A 9902-nucleotide genomic window follows, 5' to 3' on the forward strand; every position below is an offset into this window, starting at 1 on the left:
GAACCAGCCTGTTCACGGGGTCACAGGTTGCCTGTGCGCAAAGGCTTGGGCGGCTCTGTTAAAAGGCAACGAGATTCCCAAAGAGAGGGGTTGTTTGTAGAAACACCTTCCCCAGAGGTGTTGGGAAGCTGTAGGAGATGCAAGGCTCCTGCTGAAGACAGGAGGAGAGCTGGGGGGTTGGGATTCTTTAGAACTGGGCTGCACAAGAATAAAAGTATTCTTAACTATGTCACTCTTACTTCTTAGAGAGGAAGAGTGACCATATAATACTAAGGAGAGGAGAAAATTATATTTACTATGTAATAGTACAGTGAAGAGAAAAGCAACGAGGAATGATGTTACTGGTAACCATGAGGTACGTAGCATTTTTAATAAAGCAAATTACTTTTGGTTTTATGCAAAAAACCCTTATGATCTATGTTCCATAAGCGATCCTATAGAGATTAACTGTCATATTCTACTCAAAAAAAAAAAAAAAAAGTGGAAGGTTACACAGTGGAGTGACCTTTTAAAGAGGTATGTTTTACCAAGCAAATTATCTGTTTAGTCTCACTGCTGTGCCTTTTCATTTTTTACTCTTACTTGTGCAGCAGATTGGACATACTTTTGCAAGGTTTCTTTCCAGAGCATACTATGCATCCTCAGCAGACTTGGCTACCACAGGGGTACATTTTAGCGGCGGTGCCGATCTGTTCCGCTTTTGTGCGGCGCAAGGCAACGCATGGGAGCTCCGCTCCTGGCTCAGACACAGCCGTCAGGGCTCCACATGCTGCCCCCAACATAATTCCAGAGCGGAGGGTGGTGTAATGAGAAGGCAGAAGCAGAAAAGCTTTAGCAAATAGCCAAACACAAACGTACAGTCTTTCAGAGCTAAACCTCACTTAAAGCAACAAGGCGGGGGGGGGAGGGTTAGAAAATAAAAGAAAAACACATTTCTGCCACAAGGAAGCTCGTCTTTCACGAAACCTGGAGGAGCAGATGTTGCTGCATTCCCAGGCAAGTGAAATGTGGAAGGAAATGCACAGCATTACCCAGGATATGGGAATTATTGGAAGCAGCTGTAAGCCAGAGCCTGGCAGGTCCTGCAGCCGCTGCTCGTCCCTGCAAAGCGGGGCTTTGGTGGCCCGTTAGTTCATTTTCCTCTGTTGGGGACACCCCCAAGAAGGCTGACTGCCCTGGTCCTGCTGGCATACTTGAAGATTAGCTCAGGGAAAGTGCAGATGCTGTCCTAATCCCTGTGGAAGCCACAGTAGAGTGCAAACTCCATGTTGCGCAACTGGGTCCTTTCTCCAAGTCTGCAGGAAGGATTCCCTGGGTGTTCCCAGCAATGTTTGTCAGATGCAGGGAGGATACAGCTCAGCCAGTTATACCAGACATGAGATACCCAAGCACTTGAAATGAGTTACTGGTCCTTTTCCACATTTCTGGGCAACCCTCCTGCCTTCAGTCCTCAGCCTAGAGAGGAGAAGGCTGAGAGGGGACCTTATTCATGCTGATAAGTATCTCAAGGGTGGGTGTCAAGAGGATGGACCGGACTCCTTTCAGTGGTGCCCAACAGTAGGATGAGGGGCAACGGGCACAGACTGAAACACAAAAGGTTCCATCTGAATATGACGAGAAACTTCTTTACTTGGAGGGTGCCAGAGCCCTGGAACAGGCTGCCCAGAGAGGTTGTGGACTCTCCTTCTCTGGAGACATTCAAACCCACCTGGACACATTCCTGTGCAATCTGCTCTGGGTAAATCTGCTTTAGCAGATGGGTTGGACTGGATGATCTCCAGAGGTCCCTTCCAACGCCAACCACTCTGTGATTCTGTACAGGACCAACACATGCAGCTATTTGGCTCTAAGCCCAAAGGATTAACACAGACCCATGCCCGGCTTCTCCTCTGTGTTCTCAGGTGTGCACAGTCAGGGTCTGTAAACCTGTGCCTGGCTCCTCCTCACCACAAAAAACATCCTTCCTAGGTGCTGCCAGGACAGAGTACCACGATGACCCTCACCTCACAGCCACCTTCTGCAGCTGTCAGCACTTCCAAGAAACTGAAGAGAAATGAAGTGAGGGCATTCCACAATCTGATAGTGCCACAACTGAACCAAGCAAGCTTCCCCTGTCCCAGCAAAGGTGCATGATAAAAGAAGCTGTAATACTGTAGCCATACCATCACACATGCAATGTCTTGTGTTTGGAGAGCATTTGCAGTAGTATGGATGGTGTTACTAACCACTTGCATTTTTGGATATGCTAAATCATCCCAAGAGCTCTGACACACTGCAAGTGGAAGGTGTCCTTTTTTGTTCATCTGGAGGCAAAAATAAAAAAAACCCACGTGATTATTTCACTACTCAAGCCCTGCTGAGAGGAATACCGGCAATCAAGTGCTTCATCGTCTACTTTGGGACACACAGGCGGTATCAGCCATGGCACTGAAAAGGCTGCATGACAATAACAAACAAAGCATGAGTTATCTTGAGCAAGCGAGTCCCTGCTCTCCAGCTGGCTCCAGGCCCCAGCTCAGAAGGTCACATAGCTGACATATCATCCTGTGAGTCATCCCCTGATACTGTGTCTGTCCAGCATAACTCATGGGATTTGGCAGCATCAAGGGAGGTTCCTTCTCGCTGCCCAGAGTTGGTGCTGCTTTACAGCACATACGAGTTGGTAAAGCCAGCAGAAGACAGACGTACGGCAACTTGGCCATCTTGATGGTTGTCATCACCTCCTAGAGGGGCAGCGCCAGGCAAGATTCATACCACAGACTTTACTTTCAGAGCTGTCTAGATGGAGGAGTCTGTATCAACACAGCCAAAATACACCTACCTACACCAAAAATAAAGGTTTACAGCCCAGGTCAACTAATTGACCTACATTCTCTGAAGTCCCTGCTTAAATACCAGAACATGTACAGATCTTATCCAAACTGAAACAAGAGACATATTCATGAACCACTAAGGTAGATACTTGGTCTCCGCAGCTCTGTGGAATCAGGCTCAGCAGGTAATGCAGATTTCATTCACTGTCTGTACCATGATACTGTCTGAATTTACTCCCGAACCAGATATTCCAAGCCATGGAGACTTGACTGGCACTCCATCAAATGGTGCTCAGTCAAAGCCATTGTTCTCCTGCAAAACCACTGTTTCTGCTCAGGCTGGCGGGTATGGAAGCTGAAGCCACAGCTGAAGTTGTGAATCAAAGCGATAGGGTGCATTAATCACAGAGAAACGCCGACAGAAAGCTTGGATGCAGTAGATCTTCTGACAGGAGATGGAGCAGAGGGTTTTGCGAGCAAGGGAAGAAGAAAACAACAAAAAAAGGAAGCCATGCAAGTACATGTGAAAATTACAGTTCTCAGACTGAAGTCAGACCTGAGCCCCCTGAATTTTGCCTAAACTTTTACATGAAAAAAATGCATACAGCAGAGTGAACATGTGCTGCTTCAGGAGCAAGGACATGGAACCAACAGGTGAAAGAAGCAGAAGGGAGGTGAGACAGAAGTCCCCCCAGCTTGCCAGGCACAATTCCATCCTTTCCTGATAGGCACTGCCAGTCAACCTGGAGGAACAAGTGCCACGTCTGGAAGAAAAACTGCCTTGCTAGAATTACAGTGGCCGGTGTGTAATTTGTCAATGTAATGGCAACAAAAGGATTATGTTAATAGGCAGGCAGCTATAACAAGAATACAGTAGCACAGTACATCTTCCCAGATGCAAAAATGGATGGCCATGGTGGCTGAGCAGTCTGATGATCATACAGACAGATGTTTAAGATGTGTGCATAAAACCAATTTTTTTCATTATGAGCAGAGCAAGCAATAATCTTACTTTTTTTCTGTCAGGGTAAGGCATTGATTTTCCACAGCATTCAGTTCCGATGACCACCAGCTCAGGATCAGCTGGCATTTTTCATCTGCAACAAGAGAAAATGTATCATACATTTCAACTTGTAGCTAAAAGCTCTCATCCTGTAATGCTGGATAAAGTGCTGTGAAATGCCAAGGCTGCTCTGTACCATCACAGAGGCGACACATGTCTATAAAGACTGTGCTGAGCCAAGAGAGATGCTGAGCCAAGAGGCTTCTGGACCGGCAGGACCTCAACAGCTGCTTTTGACCATCCTCACCATCAGGTTAGAGTCAAAGGCAAGTCATACTGTACACCTGGAACAGCACATCTGTACAACTACATCCACTCCAAAAAGTCACATTGTGCATTTAGGGGTAGACATCAGGTGCAGAAGAGTGGTTAGGAAAAGCACATACAAAATCACAGGTCAGAAAAAAGATACTCAAGAATACTTTTTCTAGGTGCAGCAGTGCTTTTCCAGAGGCGTAGCCAAGAGTTTAACCAAGCCTCATACAAAAGCTGTTTCCCAAACTCTGTGCTAAAGTTACTCATTAGCAGTCCATGTTCAGACACAGGGACATTTGTTCAGGGCAGGAATTTATGTTTGTTTTTATTTTCTCAGAAGCATGTAGCTTACATCTGAAGAAGATCAATTATTAACTCAGCCTGAGATGGAAGTGTACAGGTTTAACTTCCCTGAGGATAAGGTACCTCATCGTGTGTCTAGATCTGACAGGTTCTGGTGGGGCTTGTTCCCACACAGGAGGTTAAACACGGGCACACAGTGAAGTGGTCCCACTGGGAGAAAGGACATCACACTAAGCACTGATGGGGATAAAATAGGGATTGATTTAATTTAAATAGGAATTTTTACAGCATGAAGAGAAACAAAGTTATGAAAAGGGATTTATTATTCCTGATTGTTCCCAGGGCTTAGGTTTTGCTAAAACCTGTTAAGAGTTTTGGGTGAGGTGCAAAGTTCCTGCACCTGTGCTCAGTGGGGGATGTTTCAGACCTCTACAGAACCACTTATGTGCGTACGTATTTAACATGGGGAAACGTCCTTGTGCTTCTGAAGACTGCTCTTCAAGTGCAACTTTAGGCTTGTCCATCACACCTAATTGAGCTCTTGAATATCAGATGTTCCTGCACAAATAAAGTTTTTCCATGCACAGCAGTATATATAGAGATATTTTTTTTCCCCCATTTTATACTCTCGCTCCTTTAGTGAGGGGAGCTGTAGCTTTGATTAATAACACCAGCTTTTTGTCATTGCCACTCAAAAATTATCCCAGCTTTATGGCTGTGTGACAGAGTAGCATCACCCATACCCAGTAACACCAACGGATGGTATGTAAGTGCTCACACAAGCAGGTATCACATATTACACAACACTTGCACTCAAGGTGTATTCTGGAGCTGAACCTGCTCCCTCAAAAATCATACCCTTACTCAGAGGGGCCTTTCCCCTTCAGTGAGGATGCATTTAACTCCAAAAGCTGAATTCCCAAAGCAGTGGAGGTCTCTGCCCTGTGCTGTGGTCTTCAAAGTCGGGCTCAACACCAGGTAAGATCAGGTGAAGCTCTTCTGCAGGGTGACAGCCTGCACATAGCAAGCTGGCAGTGGTTTCTCAATTTTGGCCCTTCTTTTCTAAAATGAGCAAGGGAATTTCCCCACATCTGCTCATTTGCAAATTCGATTTCTGACTGTCTATGTGTTTTACTGACCTGCAATTGCAGCACCAGAGGAAGCGCAATAAGAGCCGGGGGCTGGAGTGCTGCTGCAATGCTCTGCTTTGGGAAGCTGCCTTGCATACAAAGAAGACCTTATAGTCTCCCATCAAGGCTGCATTTCATCCCGCTCCATCCCAGCAAACCCTCCGCAACTGCTGCCTTGTAGCTGAGACGCTGAAACCCAGGGAAGTCACATGGCTGTGTGGCAGACACGAGCAGATCTATTAAAATTGATTATGCTTGAAACAGAACCAGTGCTGTCGATGTCTATTTACATTATGGTTTCAGGAACATTTCATAACCACTTACCCTTTCAATTAAAAAAAATAAAAATGTACTATCTTCATTGCTGAGCCAGCAGTCTTTGCAAAGCATCTTTGCTGCCTCTCTACCACCACATTAACTCAGGCAGGGATGTGTGGTACAAGAAGAGGACCTGTCAGTCCAGTTTCCCCTCTCAAAACCAGTGGGATGCTCAGGCATGTCTGCAGATGGACAAGGCTCTTACAGACCACAGCAGGAATGATCTGACCCAGGAGTTGGAGAGAACAGCTGGGACTGAGGGACAAGGTGACAACCAAGAGCTACAGCCAGGAATGTTTCCTAAACTGGGGGCAGGAGCTCCTTCCACCTAGCTGAAAGTGCCTGGTAGCCCAGAAGGTGTTTATAGCTTCCAGCTGAGGAGAAGGCAGCTGAAGCACCAGTCTGCAATAGAGACTGCACTGGCTGTCACAAAGGAGGCTCCTGTTTGGGGAAACTCGTAGATATTTCTCTGGCCTGACTGCACACTCTGCTCTTCAGAAGGAAGCCACGGGCCTCCTTCACACTGAGGTTTTGCAAAGTTATTTAAAGGAGCGTTGTTTTTCTGGCCATCCCTGCAACCTCCTCTCTGACACCTCCCCGCGTTGCTTTATGGATTTTTTTGCCGAGGGGAGGCTCACCACAGAAATGCACTTTCTGACAGTTCCCTTATAAGGCAAACCTCTGGGCTCAGCTGGGTTTAACTATTCCCTCAGTCTTTAGTCTCCATTGCAAAAATAGACCTGCGCTCTAGTATCCATTGTACCGGTGTCAAAACGGAAAGAAGAAAACAGAATTCCTCTTTTTTTTTGCCTTTACTAAATGCCAGCTGACTTCATCATAAAAAAAGAAGAAAAAAAATCACCCCATCCCCCAAAAACAATCAGTGCAGAGAGTGTGTAACATTTGTACCACTAGCTTTGCCACCAACAATAGATTGCAAACTCTTCAGCGCTTGCCTCTTTTATCACATGTTGGAACAGCGCTTAACTCGACATAGCTCTGCCCCTCGTCGCTGATCCCTGAGCATTTGAGTCACGGAAACACGACAGAAAATAGATAAAACCCTGTAAAACAATGCGATGACTTGAGTTACTGGGCTGGGCCCTTACTCATTACTCCCCTGAGCCATCTCACAAAAGGACCAGAAAATCTGTAATAATGCACACACCAACCCAACTTTAGCCAAAGACAGCCCTTGTCTCAAATCCATGGACTGCAAAGTGGTGTGAAAATGACAAGCACTTTAACTGCTGGAGCAATCCTGAGAAGCAAAAGGAAGGGACAAAAGAATATTCAGACAGTGGGTACATACATATTTATACAACATTTAAATTTAAGGTTTAAGCCTGACCATGTTCATACTTGAACTGGTAAGTGTCACCCCAGATCTCTCAGTTCCTAAATTTTCAAAGAAGCTGCAGAGATGTAAGTTTGTACTTAGGTCTGCACATGATTGTGATGCCCCCAAGTAAAGTTATTCTGTGTCAACCATCATAACCATGAAGTGTTAACAATTAATACCTCATTGCTGTGTAAAGTGTATTAAACATTTGCCTAAAAAAAAAATGTGCTTTTCTTAAAGAAAGCCTGTTGCCCAGATCCAGTTTTGGGCACAGATTCAGTGAACTGTTGAAGCAAAGTGACAGAGAAGATGACAATCTGCAGCAGATAGGATAGCAAGCCAGCGGCCAAGAATGTCTTTAGCCTTCGGGCTTCTCCACATAAACAGCAATTACTTTGGGATAGCAAAATAACAGAATTTATCATTTATTTGTAAATTAGTAGCAATATCCCCACTGATTTTTCTATATGCCTGCCATTGGGCTGCTCAAAGTTTGACAGCTGGAGGGACAAACGCAGGTCACCCTGCTCCGCAAGTCATTGTGTGAGCTTGGGGATGACTCACTTCCAAAGCTGAAATGCCACTAGTTATGTGGTGGTTTCTCAAACCCCAAGAGCATTCACTTAGAATAACGTCATGGGAAGAAAAAAAATCATGTTAGCTGAAAGGACAAGCTGAAATTTGTGAACTTGCAGCTACCGCCCTCTTTATTTGTTACCTGCCAGGTACAACATCACCTTACCAAGCGCTGTTTCCTTTTTGAAGGGACACTGCTAAGCATTTTGCAAAACCAGCGGATCACAGACTCTCCCTCCAGAGCCCTGTGATCCTTTTTTCATGGCAGGAGAAGAGCTGAGCAGTGCAGGGGCCATCGGCAGAGCCGGGCTGCTCCAGGCGCTTGGCAGCAGCACCAGCACGTCAGCCCAGCTGAATGAGTGCCCAGATTGCCGCTCCACCCAAAATTAATCTCATGATAATCAAAGGTATCTGTAGATCAGCCTGCGCTTCACTGGAGGTAATAGCCAGGGCTACTGTGTTACTGTCTACCAGGCAGGGAGTGCGATATCTCTCTTTGCTTTCATGGGTTATCTTGCAAACACTTTTGCAGCAATCAGAACAAAGGCCAGGAGATCATAAAAGCTACCAGAGGACAACAAAAATATTTTTGGCTGGTAGGCTGTAGTGCAAGGAGAAGACTTTTGGTGCACTTCATTTTCTTGTTTACTTCCTTAAGTAGCACCACCACGCATACCACAGTGACGGCTTAATCCAAAATAACGTTTGTGTGTCTCCGTGAGAGAAGGAGGAGAACTGAGAAAGACACATGCTGTAAAAACAATACAAACTGGAAGTGATATGCAGAAATCAGGGATATTTTTGTTTCTTCTGCAAAGTCATTAAGAAAAAAAAGCTGTTGTAACTAAATTAAAATTGTTCTGAGCCAGTCTCCCCCTTTCCGCCTGCACCTGCCATATCCAAGTTACTTCTCCATTCAGCAGCACAAGGCATAGCCCTTCCCTGCTGCAACAGCAAAACCAGGCCAGGCTTCTCACTGAATTTCACAGTTTGAGAACTGGCACTTTATCAGGTGTGGCCACTGACAGGGATCTTCCATCATCAAACAGATAAAAAAAAAAACCCTCAACCATAGAAAAACTTATCAAGCCCAGCATTTTCCTTATGCCACGAATGTTAATTATGCAAGCACTAACAGTACTGCTCAAACATCCCAACTATATTAGGCACTTCCTTGCTGCCCTTCCCCTGAATGGCTGTTTATTACTTTGCAAGTGCTGCAGGGCAAAGATCTGTCTTCCGAGGCTTTGAAGTGCTTAGCACACTGTTGGCATCATATGAAAGTATCGTAAAATACACACAAGCATATGTATGCGTAGATTACTGAGGCTGTTTCTGTATTTGCTGGTTATTTTACCATTGCTCTGATTTATTATAAGGTCATTATAGGTTTATACAAATGCAAAGGTAATCTAGCAAATGCAAGTGATTAATAATTTCCCCGACAAACATAATCTGCCAGAAGATAAAAAGTGCGTCATTTTACAGGAGTGGTCTAGGAGAGCAACTAGAGCTGATGAGAAAAGCTGTCCAGAAGCACAACCTGCAGGTATAAGCAGATATTGCACCTCAGGCCGCAAGACTCAAACTGAGCTTATGGAAAATCAGTTTGTTCATGGAGGTAAAATTATCATTATGGGATAAAAAAGTTACAGATATGAAAGGGATATGGTTCCCAGGAGGCAGCATCCACATACACCCTCACAAGAGCGAAGGTTTTCCACTTACCCTTTCTGGAAAAGGGTCGAAAAGAGGATTTCCAAACCAGTTACAGACACGAGCATGGGGTACTGGAAAAAAGAGTGAATGAAGGTTGAACTATCATATTAATGATGATGATTATTCCTTGAAACTCTTCTTTCCCAGAAATGAATTAGGCACTGTAATTTGTAATATCACCTCCTTCTCCAACAAGTCAGGAAGACTTGTAGCCCACACAAGCATTATTTACGGTGGATACAAAGAGTATAAATGGCAAAAGGACCGTGGCTTACCTCTGGCTGAGGCTCCTGCTCTTCAGGGTCTTCCTCAGCAGCTTCCCCTTCCATCCCCATCCCCTTTCCCACAGGAAGAGGTCCAGATTCCACATTCCTGCATCCCTG

This window comes from Nesoenas mayeri (genome assembly GCF_963082525.1).
Source record: "Nesoenas mayeri genome assembly, chromosome: 6".
In the NCBI taxonomy this organism is placed as follows: domain Eukaryota; kingdom Metazoa; phylum Chordata; class Aves; order Columbiformes; family Columbidae; genus Nesoenas; species Nesoenas mayeri.